The sequence below is a fragment of the Armigeres subalbatus genome, chromosome 1, assembly GCF_024139115.2.
Source record: "Armigeres subalbatus isolate Guangzhou_Male chromosome 1, GZ_Asu_2, whole genome shotgun sequence".
NCBI classification, from domain to species: domain Eukaryota; kingdom Metazoa; phylum Arthropoda; class Insecta; order Diptera; family Culicidae; genus Armigeres; species Armigeres subalbatus.
In genome coordinates, this window is record NC_085139.1 from 107416992 (window position 1) to 107428002 (window position 11011).

The 11011-nt window shown below is 36.3% G+C and overlaps 1 long non-coding RNA gene across 1 annotated transcript; it reads right to left on the bottom strand.

Annotated features, from left to right (window-relative positions):
- Nucleotides 1–9179: 9179 nt before the first annotated feature.
- Nucleotides 9180–11011, bottom strand: LOC134205076 (uncharacterized). Its single transcript, XR_009978054.1, has 3 exons — nucleotides 10860–11011; nucleotides 10357–10653; nucleotides 9180–10234 (listed from the first exon to the last, which is right to left on the bottom strand). It is a non-coding gene; the product is annotated as an uncharacterized LOC134205076 (long non-coding RNA).

Below are 11011 nucleotides of genomic sequence, written 5' to 3' on the forward strand. Positions count from 1 at the left end.
TTCTCGCTAAACTTTTCAAAAGGACGTAAGTAACATTTTTTTCATGAATTAATTTGAATACTGCAATCAATATTGTGATTCTCGAGATATTATAGCATTTTGCTCATTCACCTCTGCCTATTATGGTACTTTACTCAATTTAAGTGTAGAATATTACATCACAAATTAAACATAATTGCACTACTAATATCCACTTAAACAATATCCCGAACGCAACAAAGGCGAAAGAAAAGCAAAAACTACTAAACCTCGAACAATTTCACTTAAAAATATCTTTTCGTAAAGGGACGATAATATGCTACATACCTTACAAGCGAATGTGGAAAAGCTTACCGAAAGCTCACATCTATTTGACATTGGTTTATTTACTTTTTGCATGGCGCACAACTCGGCGCATGGGACCCGGCGCGTAACTGGTGAGCCAGTATGCTAATTTTAGAAAAGAATCGCAATAGCTTTCATGTTGTTCTGTTGATTGCAGTACTCAAATTAATTCATGAAAAAATGTTACTTAGGTCCTTTTGATAAATTATGCGAGATCTATAGTACAGCAGAAAGTCCATTGCTGATAAACGTTCATTTCGAACAATACACCGCAGATTGCTGGTTAATTTTTTTGACATATACTCTGTCTCGCTCAAACCAACAGCGAATAATCTAGCGACTACTTTAACGAACTATTTAAGGAACAGCTACTTTAACCGACCGTGTCCATTTAGCAAGTACGGTGTTGAACATAATCTGGAGATTAAAATAACACTTAATAAAGTTTAAAAAAAACTTAGCAAGTAACCGCACAATATTGAGTAAAACAAATTAAGGGTGTAGCATTTCTGCATGCGGTGAATAAATTTCGCACCGTGTATATAACTGACAGCATGAATGTTTGTGTTGCTTCTTTCGTGCTTTATTGATGATGCTAACCTCTCAAGCAAAGTTTTCCAAAGCTTCAAATGTGGAACACGAAAACTAATGGACGAACACACACGCGCTAGAGACCCGAAGCCGATGACTTCAGCCGCTCGCCTCAACACAGCTGTAAAAGTTTCGTCGTTGGAAATAAAAATCGCATACCTACGTACATGCTTTCTCGTGCGCTCGTTACGTTTGCTGCCATTTTGTTTCATGCTTTGGAAGGAAAGAAGAGGCGTGCAGTTAGTCACTGCTTTTTGGTTTGGGTGGAATGATGGTGTAGTTTGGGCATATGGGTGATTTGAACATAACGTTCGTTTTCATACACCTCCTTATTTCCATATTATGCGGCTTTTTTCGTTTATATTTATGTGAATTGTTGGTTTCATTTTCACAAATGTACTTGTACAATTATTACACAAAGGGATGCAAAATCAATGTATGACATACAACTAGTATTATTGAACTTTAATATTACATTGGTGAAAAACACTACGTGGGAATCAGGAAAGTTGGAAACATATCGAATTTTAATCCATATGTATTTTTCAAAACGCGCCGTTGCGCTAATCATTGTATTTACTATCGCTAATCATTGTACTACCGCACGATCGCATATTTGTAACATATGCATTTTTCCTTTCTCGTACAACAAAGTTGTACCGAAAGGCTATATGATTGCTAAAAAAACTTGATAGAAGGCCCGGAGACCCATAGTGTTATATACCGATCGACTCAGCTCGACAAACTGAGGTGACGTCTGTTTTTTGTGTATGTGTGTGTATGTGTACAAATTTTGTAGGCACACTTTTTAGAACTTAGAATTATCCGATTTACTCGCAACAAGTTGCATTCGACGGGGAATTGTTTGCTATTGGAAATGGGCCCGATCATTGGTTTTAGGAATCATTGAAAAAACATTGTTTTTCCCCAAAGGTCCCCCTTGAAAATTCAAAGAACAATTTTTTTTGAATGGTGGCAAGGCAAACATATTAAAAATGATCGAAAAAATGTGATCTATTCCCCCAAAGAGCTTTTAGTACGGTTTGTAGTGTCAACATGTAAAACTTAGTCTTAATTAATGTACTACTTGAATTATGGTTAAAATACTGTAAAACAACACAAGAACCAAAAAACGACAGTAACAAACAAATAAAAAGTCACCGAGAAAAAGGAAAATATCATGTGCTGTGAACAGATCAAAAAGTTTAGAGGTTAGGAAGTGACGTCGCAGGGTGCTAATCCGTTGTGTCCAGGTCCTTGCCAAAGGGACCTTTTTCTTTTGTGCTTTCTCCAAGTTCTCGACAGTGCAGTGCATCGGTGGAAACTTCCAAGGGCGAATAGCTAGTTCCGGTTCCTCCGGCCGTATAGATCCCGACGATTTAGATGCCGGAGACTTTCGGTCCAAATCCGTGCCGCCATTGCTTTTGAGCAAGCGGGATTGCCGTTTGCTAAACGTAGGCCGCCATCTTCCAAACACATTCCTGTGCCGCACTCGTCCCGTCCGTGGATTGACGTCCGGACTGTATAGACCCTGCGACCAACGCCAAGCCGGCCAGATCGAGCCTGATCGGCCACCTCCACACCGTATCCAACACCAAAGCGCAAGTACCTCCACATGTGACGTCACAAATAAATTGTTAAAATTGTAAATCTCAGCTGTAGACATTGAAAAGAAAGAGCAGCCCTTAATTATAAAGGTCTTTCGCCATTTTCGTTGCGTCGTCCTCCCGGGTCCACAAGGGGACCATCAAGCCTCGTCATTCTTGGATCACTGATTAGATACGCCTTCCCCTCTGTGTAATAGCTTTGCCCATCCTACCGCAATACACACCTTTTGTCGACAGCTCTGTTTTTATCATACTCCTCCTAAGAACAGAATCATCCTCAGCTTGAGTATTGGGGTATTTGAAATAGCGTAATAACCCGGTAGAACAACCTCCCGTGAGCTAACGACCCTCTAAGAAATCTGAGTCCGACAGGAGCTTGACATCAAAGGGAGGATCAGTGAGACAGAGTCCGATCTGAGTCTCACCAGAGCAAGAGGATCCGCCTTACATCTCGCGATTCTGCACCGTTTGCGTCGAGCCCGTCTGGCTTCGAACATGCGAAATGGTTTTGACGTTTCAGCCTGATATGGGTCCGACGTCTTGCTATGTAACGTCAAGCCATGTCGAGCTCTTTATTTGGGGTTCTTCTTCTTGTTTTTCTTTTTCTTTCATCAATATGAGCTTGCTGACGTCTAATCATCTTTCTCTTTCAAGCGCTTAGGAAGGATATGATCTGTTTTCCTCGTTTCCCGATGAAAACAAATCATATTCTTCCTACGCGCTTGAAAGAGAAAGATGATTAGACGTCAGCCAGCTCTATTTTTGACCTTTGTTTTCAATGTTGGAAGGTTGTAAATAAAACATTATTTTTATTTTATTAAATTAAAATTATTAACAGCTGTATAGTTGTATATAATTATTAACAGCTGTATAGCTGTATAGGGCTCTGCGACACCGGTGGATTCCTGGATTAGATTCATGGTCGGGCGATGATAAGAAGGAACTACAGTGGTCAGTTTCGGAAGTATCCCGCCGGGAAGAAGTGTTTCTTGAAGTGCAGCTATCTGGTAAACGCTGCTATGATATTCGGAACGAGAATGTACCGCCAGATACTGGTGGGCCCGGGAAGTATCAAACGCATTACGCTTTACTTGAAACACGCTCAAGCAGTTCCGTTTGTGCCCGAAGATTGAATCTGGAAGGAAAAAACGTTTGGAGAAACAATTAATGTAGGCTGCAGACCAATCCTTTGCAGTTTTTTTTATCTACCTCCTATGCACGATATCCGATTGTTGGCTAATCCGAGGCGCGGCAGCTAATTCAATTCCATGAGATAGCGTGTGCACAAGTTCGGCTTTAATTAGCTTCAATATTCCGGTATCGATTACGCTTTCCAGAAACGTAAGGTGTGCGTAATTAAGAAATCCTTAATGTTTCTTTGATGATCTAGAGTCTTGAGTTTTGAGAAAAAAAAGAACCAAGAAAATTTATATGGGCATGAGAGTATTTCCCAAGAATTTAAATGTATGTATATTATCAGATACTTAGAATTACTCTTTTTTACTACTACTTTTTGATTTAATTAATTGATTGGAATTCCTCAGAAAATTTGTTTTTTAATCCTTTAATACCAAAGGCACTTCCTGAAAAATTCCCAGAAGATCACACAAACACGTAGGAATTCTTGGAGGAATACACGAAGCAATTTTCGGGGGAATCCCTGAAGGAATGCAGCGAGGAATTCCCAAAGAAACTTTCAAAATCCCGAAAGAATACCTGATAGTATATCCGAGGAAATACCCGAAGAAATTCACGGAGGAATACCTGAATGAATTTCCTGAACCCGAATGATACTCGAAGAAACTCAGGAATTCTTGATGTAATTTCCGGACGAATTTCCGAGATAATGTCCAGTGGAGTTCCAGAAGGAATTACCGAAGGTATTTCCGGAGGAATTCTCCCAGGAAATCTTTGGAGAATTTATTCGAGATTTCCTTTGAAATTCTATCAGAAATGCATCCGGAAATTCCATTAGGAGCTCCCCCGAGAATTCCTTGGGAAATTTCTCCAAGATTTCCTTAGGGATTCCTTCAGAAATGCATCCGGGAATTCCTTTGGGAATTTCTCTAGAAATTTTTGTCGACATTCCATCGAGAACTCCTCAGGCAATTGCTCTTTAATTACTCAAGGAATTCTTCAGGAAATTCTTCCGGAAGTCCTTTCAAAAATGCTCCCGAATTTTTTTCCCGGGAATTTCCTTCGGAAAGCTCTTTCGGGAATTCATTTGGGAAAGTCCTCGCAAGTTCTTCGGGAATTTCTCTGGGCCTTTCTCTGGGAAATCCTCCGTAAATTGCGTCGGTAAATCATTCGGAAGTCCCTCCAAAAGTTCCTTTGGGTATTCCTCTGGGATTTATGTCGAGGATTCCCCCGGGAATTTCTTCGAGAGTTGCTTCAAGAATTACTTCGGGAATTCCTTTCTTTCATCGGGAACTCCTCCGGGAATTTCTTCTACAACTCCTTTGGGAATTCCTTCGGGAGTTCTTCCGCAAATTGTTTCAGGAGTTCCTCCGAGAGATCCTCCGGAAATTTCTTCAGGACTTCCTCCGGGAGTTCCTTCAGAATTCTAAAGAAAATTCTTCCGGGAATTTCTTAGGGAATTCCTTAGGGGGTTTCCTCCGGGAATTCCTTCGAGAGTTTCTCCAACAATTCCTTCGGGACTTCCCCCAGAAATTCCTTAGGAAGTTCCTCAGATAATTTCTTCGGGAATTACTTCGGCAACTTTTGCGATAATTCATCCGGGTATTCTTTCGAGAGTTTCTTCAGCAATACGTTCGAGATTTTCTCGAAGAATTCTTTCGAGAACTCCTCCGGAAATTCAATCAATTAGATTGATCCCAATCAATCTAAAATAATCTCAATTAATCTCTCAACCAATCTCTCAATCAATCTAAATTAATCTAAATCAACCTCAATTAATCTCTCAATCAATCTCAATTAATCGCTCAATCAATCTCTAAATTAATCTAAATCAATTTCCTCAATCAATCTCTCAATCAAAGTTAAATAAATCTCAATAAATCGCCCAATCGATTTCAATCTGTCAATCAATCTCAAGTAATCTTCCAATCAATCTCAATCAATCCTAATAAATCAATTTCAATCAATCTCAATTAATCTCTCAATCAATCTAAATCAAGCTTAATCAATCTCAAACAAACTCTCGATCAATCTAAATCAATATCTCAATCAATCTAAATTGATCTCTCAATCAATCTAAATCTCAATCAAACTCTAAATCACTCTACCAAAATCAATATCAAATTAACTCTCAATCAATCTGAATCAATCTCTCAATCAATCAAAATCAATCTCTCAATCAATCACAACTAATATTTCAATCAATCTCTAAATCAATCTCAATTAATCTCTCAATCATTCAATCTTAATCAATCTCAATTGATCTTTCAATCAATCTAAATCAAACAGAATCAATCTCTCAATCAATCTCAATTAGTCTCTCAATCAATCTAAATTAATCTCAATCAAACTCTAAATCAATCTTAATCAATCAATTTCAATCAATATCTCAATCATTAAATCTCAATCAATCTAAATCAAGCTTAATCAATCTCAATCAAACTCTCAATCAATCTAAATCAATCTCAATTAATCTCTCAATCAATCTCTAACTCTCAATCAATCTCTAAATCAATCTGAACCAATTAATTGAAAAAAGAATTTCTCAATCAATCTCTGAATTAATCTCTCATTCAATCTCAATGAATCTCTAAATTAATCCTAATCAATCAATTTCAATCAATCTCAATTAATCTCTCAATCATTCAATCTCAATCAATCTAAATCAATCTCAATTAAACTTTCAATCAATCTAAATCAATATCTCAATCAATCTCAATTGATCTCTCAATCAAACTCTAAATCAATCTCGCAATCAATAAAAATCAATCTTAATCAATCTCTCAGTCAATCTAAATCAATCTCAATCAATATTTCAATCAATCTCAATTAATCTCTCAATCAATCTATCTCAGTCAATATCAATTAAACTCTCAATCAATATCAGTCAATCTCTCAATCAATCTGAATCAATCTCTCAATCAAGTTCAATATGTCTAAATCAATCTCAATTGATCTCTCAATCAATATAAATCAAACAGAATCAATCTCTCAATCAATCCAAATTAATCTCAATCAATCTCTCAATCAATATCAATTAATCTCTCAATCAACCTCTAATTCAATCTCAATTAATCTCTCAATCAATCTAAATCAAACTGAATCAATCTCTCAATCAATATCTACATCAATCTATCTCAGTCAATATCAATCAATCTCAGTTAATCTCTCAATCAATCTAAATCAATCTCTCAATCAATCACAATTAATATCTCAACCAATCTTAATCAATCAATCTCAATAAATCTTCCAATCCTAATCAATCTCAATTAAACTCTCAATCAATCTAAATCAATATTTCAATAAATCTCAATTGATCTCTCAATCAATCTCTTAATCAATCTCAATTAAACTCTCAATCAATCTAAATCAATATCTCAATAAATCTCAATTGATCTCTCAATCAATCTAAATCAAACAGAATCAATCTCTCAATCGATCTTAATTAGTCTCTCAATCAATCTATATTAATCTCAATCAAACTCTAAATCAATCAATTTCAATCAATCTCAATTAATCTCTCAATCATTCAATCTCAATCAAGCTTTATCAATCTCAATCAAACTCTCGATCAATCTAAATCAATATCTCAATCAATCTAAATTTATCTCAATCAATCTAAATCAATCTCAATTAATCTCTCAATCAATCTCAAACTCTCAATCAATCTCTAAATCAATCTTATCTCTCAATCAATCTCAATCAATCTCTCAATCAAACTCAATCAATCTAAATTAATCTAAATCAATCTGAATCAATTTCTCAATCAATCTCTGAATTAATCTCTCATTCCATCTCAATCAATCTCTAAATAAATCCTAATCAATCAATTTCAATCAATCTCAATTAATCTCTCAATCATTCAATCTCAATCAATCTCAATTAAACTCTCAATCATTCAATCTCAATCAATCTCAATTGATCTCAATCAATCTAAATCAATCTGAATCAATCTCTCAATCAATCTAAGAATTAATATTTAATTCAATCTCAATCAATCTCTAAATCAATCAATTTCTATCAATCTCAATTAATCTCTCAATCATTTAATCCTAATCAATCTCAATTAAACTCTCAATCAATCTAAATCAATATCTCAATCAATCTCAATTGATCTCTCGATCAATCTCTCAATCAACCTAAATCAAACAGAATCAATCTATCAATTGATCTTAATTAGTCTCTCAATCAATCTAAATTATCTCAATCAAACTCTAAATCAATCTTAATCAATCAATTTCAATCAATCTCAATTAATCTCTCAATCATTCAATCTCAATCAAACTCTCAATCAATCTAAATCAATATCTCAATCAATCTAAATTTATCTCAATTAATCTAAATCAATCTCAATTAATCTCTCAATCAATCTCAAACTCTCAATCAATCTCTCTATCAAACTCAATCAATCGAAATTAATCTAAATCAATCTGAATCAATTTCTCCATCAATCTCTGAATTAATCTCTCATTCAATCTCAATCAATCTCTAAATCAATCCTAATCAATCAATTTCAATCAATCTTCAATTAATCTCTCAATCATTCAATCTCAATCAATCTCAATTAAACTCTCAATCAATCTCTTAATCAACCTAAATCAAAATGAATCAATTGCTAAATCAATATAAAATAATCACTTAATCAATATAAATTAATCACTTAATCAGTCTCTCAATCAATCTAAATCAATATCGCAATCAATCTAAATCAATTTCTCAATCAATCTCTCAATCAATCTTAATCAATCAATTTCAATCAATCTCTCAATCATTAAATCTCAATCAATCTAAATCAAGCTTAATCAATCTCAATCAAACTCTCAATCAATCTAAATTTATCTCAATCAATCCCAGTTAATCTCTCAATCAATCTCTAAATCAATCTATCTCAGTCAATATCAAATAAACTCTTAATCAATCAAAATCAATCTCTCAATCAAGCTTAATTTATCTCTCAATCAATATTTCAGTCAATATCAATTAAACTCTCAATTAATCTAAATCAATCTCTCAATCAATTTCAGTCAATCTCAATTAATCTCTCAATCAATCAATCTAAATCAATCCTCATTAAACTCATTGGCGTAACTTAGGAAATATTCTAGGGGGGCTAAAATATTTTAAATTTTAAATTTTTTATTTTTTTTATTTTTAAACACAGCTACAGCTATATGCTTCAGTACATTCAGGTGAAACTGGGACGATCCATTAATTACGTAACGCGAAAATTGGGCATTTTCAACCCCCCCTCCCCCCTATGTCACACTTTTTGTATGAAACGTCTGAAAATTTTATATGGATCGTCACACTTTGGCCAACCCCCCCTCCCCCCTCAAAGCGTTACGTAATTTGTGGACGCTCCCTTATGTATCCGGTGAATTCTATCCAAACCTCAGGTAGAACTTATCTGATTTTCACGTAGAATGAAAATTCTATCGAAAAATCAGGTAAAAGCTACGTGAATTTCAAGAAAAAATCTGATATGTTTTGGAAGTCCTCCCAAATAAACTTTAAGTTTTCTCTCATTTAAAGGTTAGCTACTCAAGCCCAGCGTGTTTACTAGCAATTCAAAATTTTCAGAAAATTTTGACAGTAAAGTTAGTTTTTTTCTGATAGATTGTTACTATTATTTATTCAACCAGCATTGAATCAGCATGCATTCACTGTTGCTACTCCAACTTCCTGGGGTTGAGAATCAAAGGAACGTAAAATCCTTCGTTCTAGGGGGGCTAATTAAATCCTAGGTGGGGCCAAAGCCCCCCCTAGCCCCCCTGTAGTTACGCCAATGATTAAACTCATCAATCTCTCAATCAATCTAAATAAATCTTTCAAACAATTTCAATTAATCTGTCACTCAATCTCAATTAATATTTTAATCAATCTCTCAATCAATATAAATCAAACTTTCAATCAATCCAAATCAATCTCAATGGATCAATCTTAATCAATCAATCTCAACTCAATGAATCGATATCAATTAATCAAACTCAATCAATCAATCTCTATAAATCAATCAATCATTGATACAAATTATACTTAGCTTGTTTGGATGTCTGCCTCCAACTTGTTGTCCAGTCTGTGGTTTCTTCAACAGGACGTCGCTTAAATTAATTTAGTTTCCGGAAGCCAGTAAACTTGGTTCGACTTCTTGACCACTTTGAATCGCTGTGCCTAGAGTAGATCTGATTGGTCTTGTTCCAGGCCCGTAGGATTGGCTATGGATAAATTTTTTTCAAAGTTCAACAGCTTCTTGGCGCCCTTTGCACACTCCGCATGAACAATAGTCCACGGGAATGTAGAACCGTTTCGTTTCGAGCGCGGCGAATCGCTCCAAATCACAGCCACTCACTTTGACTGAATCGAAACGTTGTTGTTGAAAAGTCATCCAGTTCGGTCACCAACATCAGCATTTGGGGATTGGACGGTAGGTGTCCCAGCGAGCGATTCATTGCCTTGGCAAATTTGCTGTTACGTTAGTGCAGCAGTCGAGTACGATTGTCTTGGCTACCCAGCAGGATGGCTTCGATGATGTGTAAGGCGCGGACGATTTTCTGTTTCCCGTCCTAGGATGTATACTATAGGGAAAGGATTACATGAGAAAACTCAGAATTAAAGCTGTTTCAACAAAATAGGACCAATAAGTCAAGGAGAAAACCGTGGAGTGGTTACAGAAGGATGCCGTACGCCGACCGCTTACCTTTGCGGAAATTTCCTCGTACAGTTCAGTCCACGGTGACAGCACAACCGGGTAATCTTTGCCTTGCGAAAACTTTCCTTCCGGAAGGAAGCATCACCCTCGGCATCACCGCACATTCCTCTCGATTGCCACACGATAGGGTCATTTTACGCCAATGTCCCAAGGGAATACAGTAATATGTAATTGCGTTGAGCTTTTTTTCCCTTTTCCTTTTATTTATTAGGAACGAATTGCACCACGGAATTTCACATCCTAAGCCAATAACCAGTGGAGCATCTGTCACCTGGTTTTCCGGTGCTGGCATAATCGAAATTGTTGTTACAAAAGGGCGAAAGTCGCAAACGTAAACATTGAATTCTTCCGCTGATTTCAGGAAGATTAGAGACTTCTGGCGGTATTTTCCACTTCCGTTCGAAAGAACACGCGGAGCGCCACCAGTTCCAAGTTGTTAGCTGGGAGCGGTCCTAGTTGTTGAGGAATTTGCAGGAAAAGGCATTGTTTACGTTTGCGACATTGGCCCGACGGTAATTAAAAATAAGAATACAGATTCTGCCGGTTCTTCCGCGGAGGTAGATACACAAACTTCCCGAAATGAGCCACGGTTTTTTCCACTATCTTCAAAGGATTTCTCGATTTTTTTTGCGACCGGACCGAA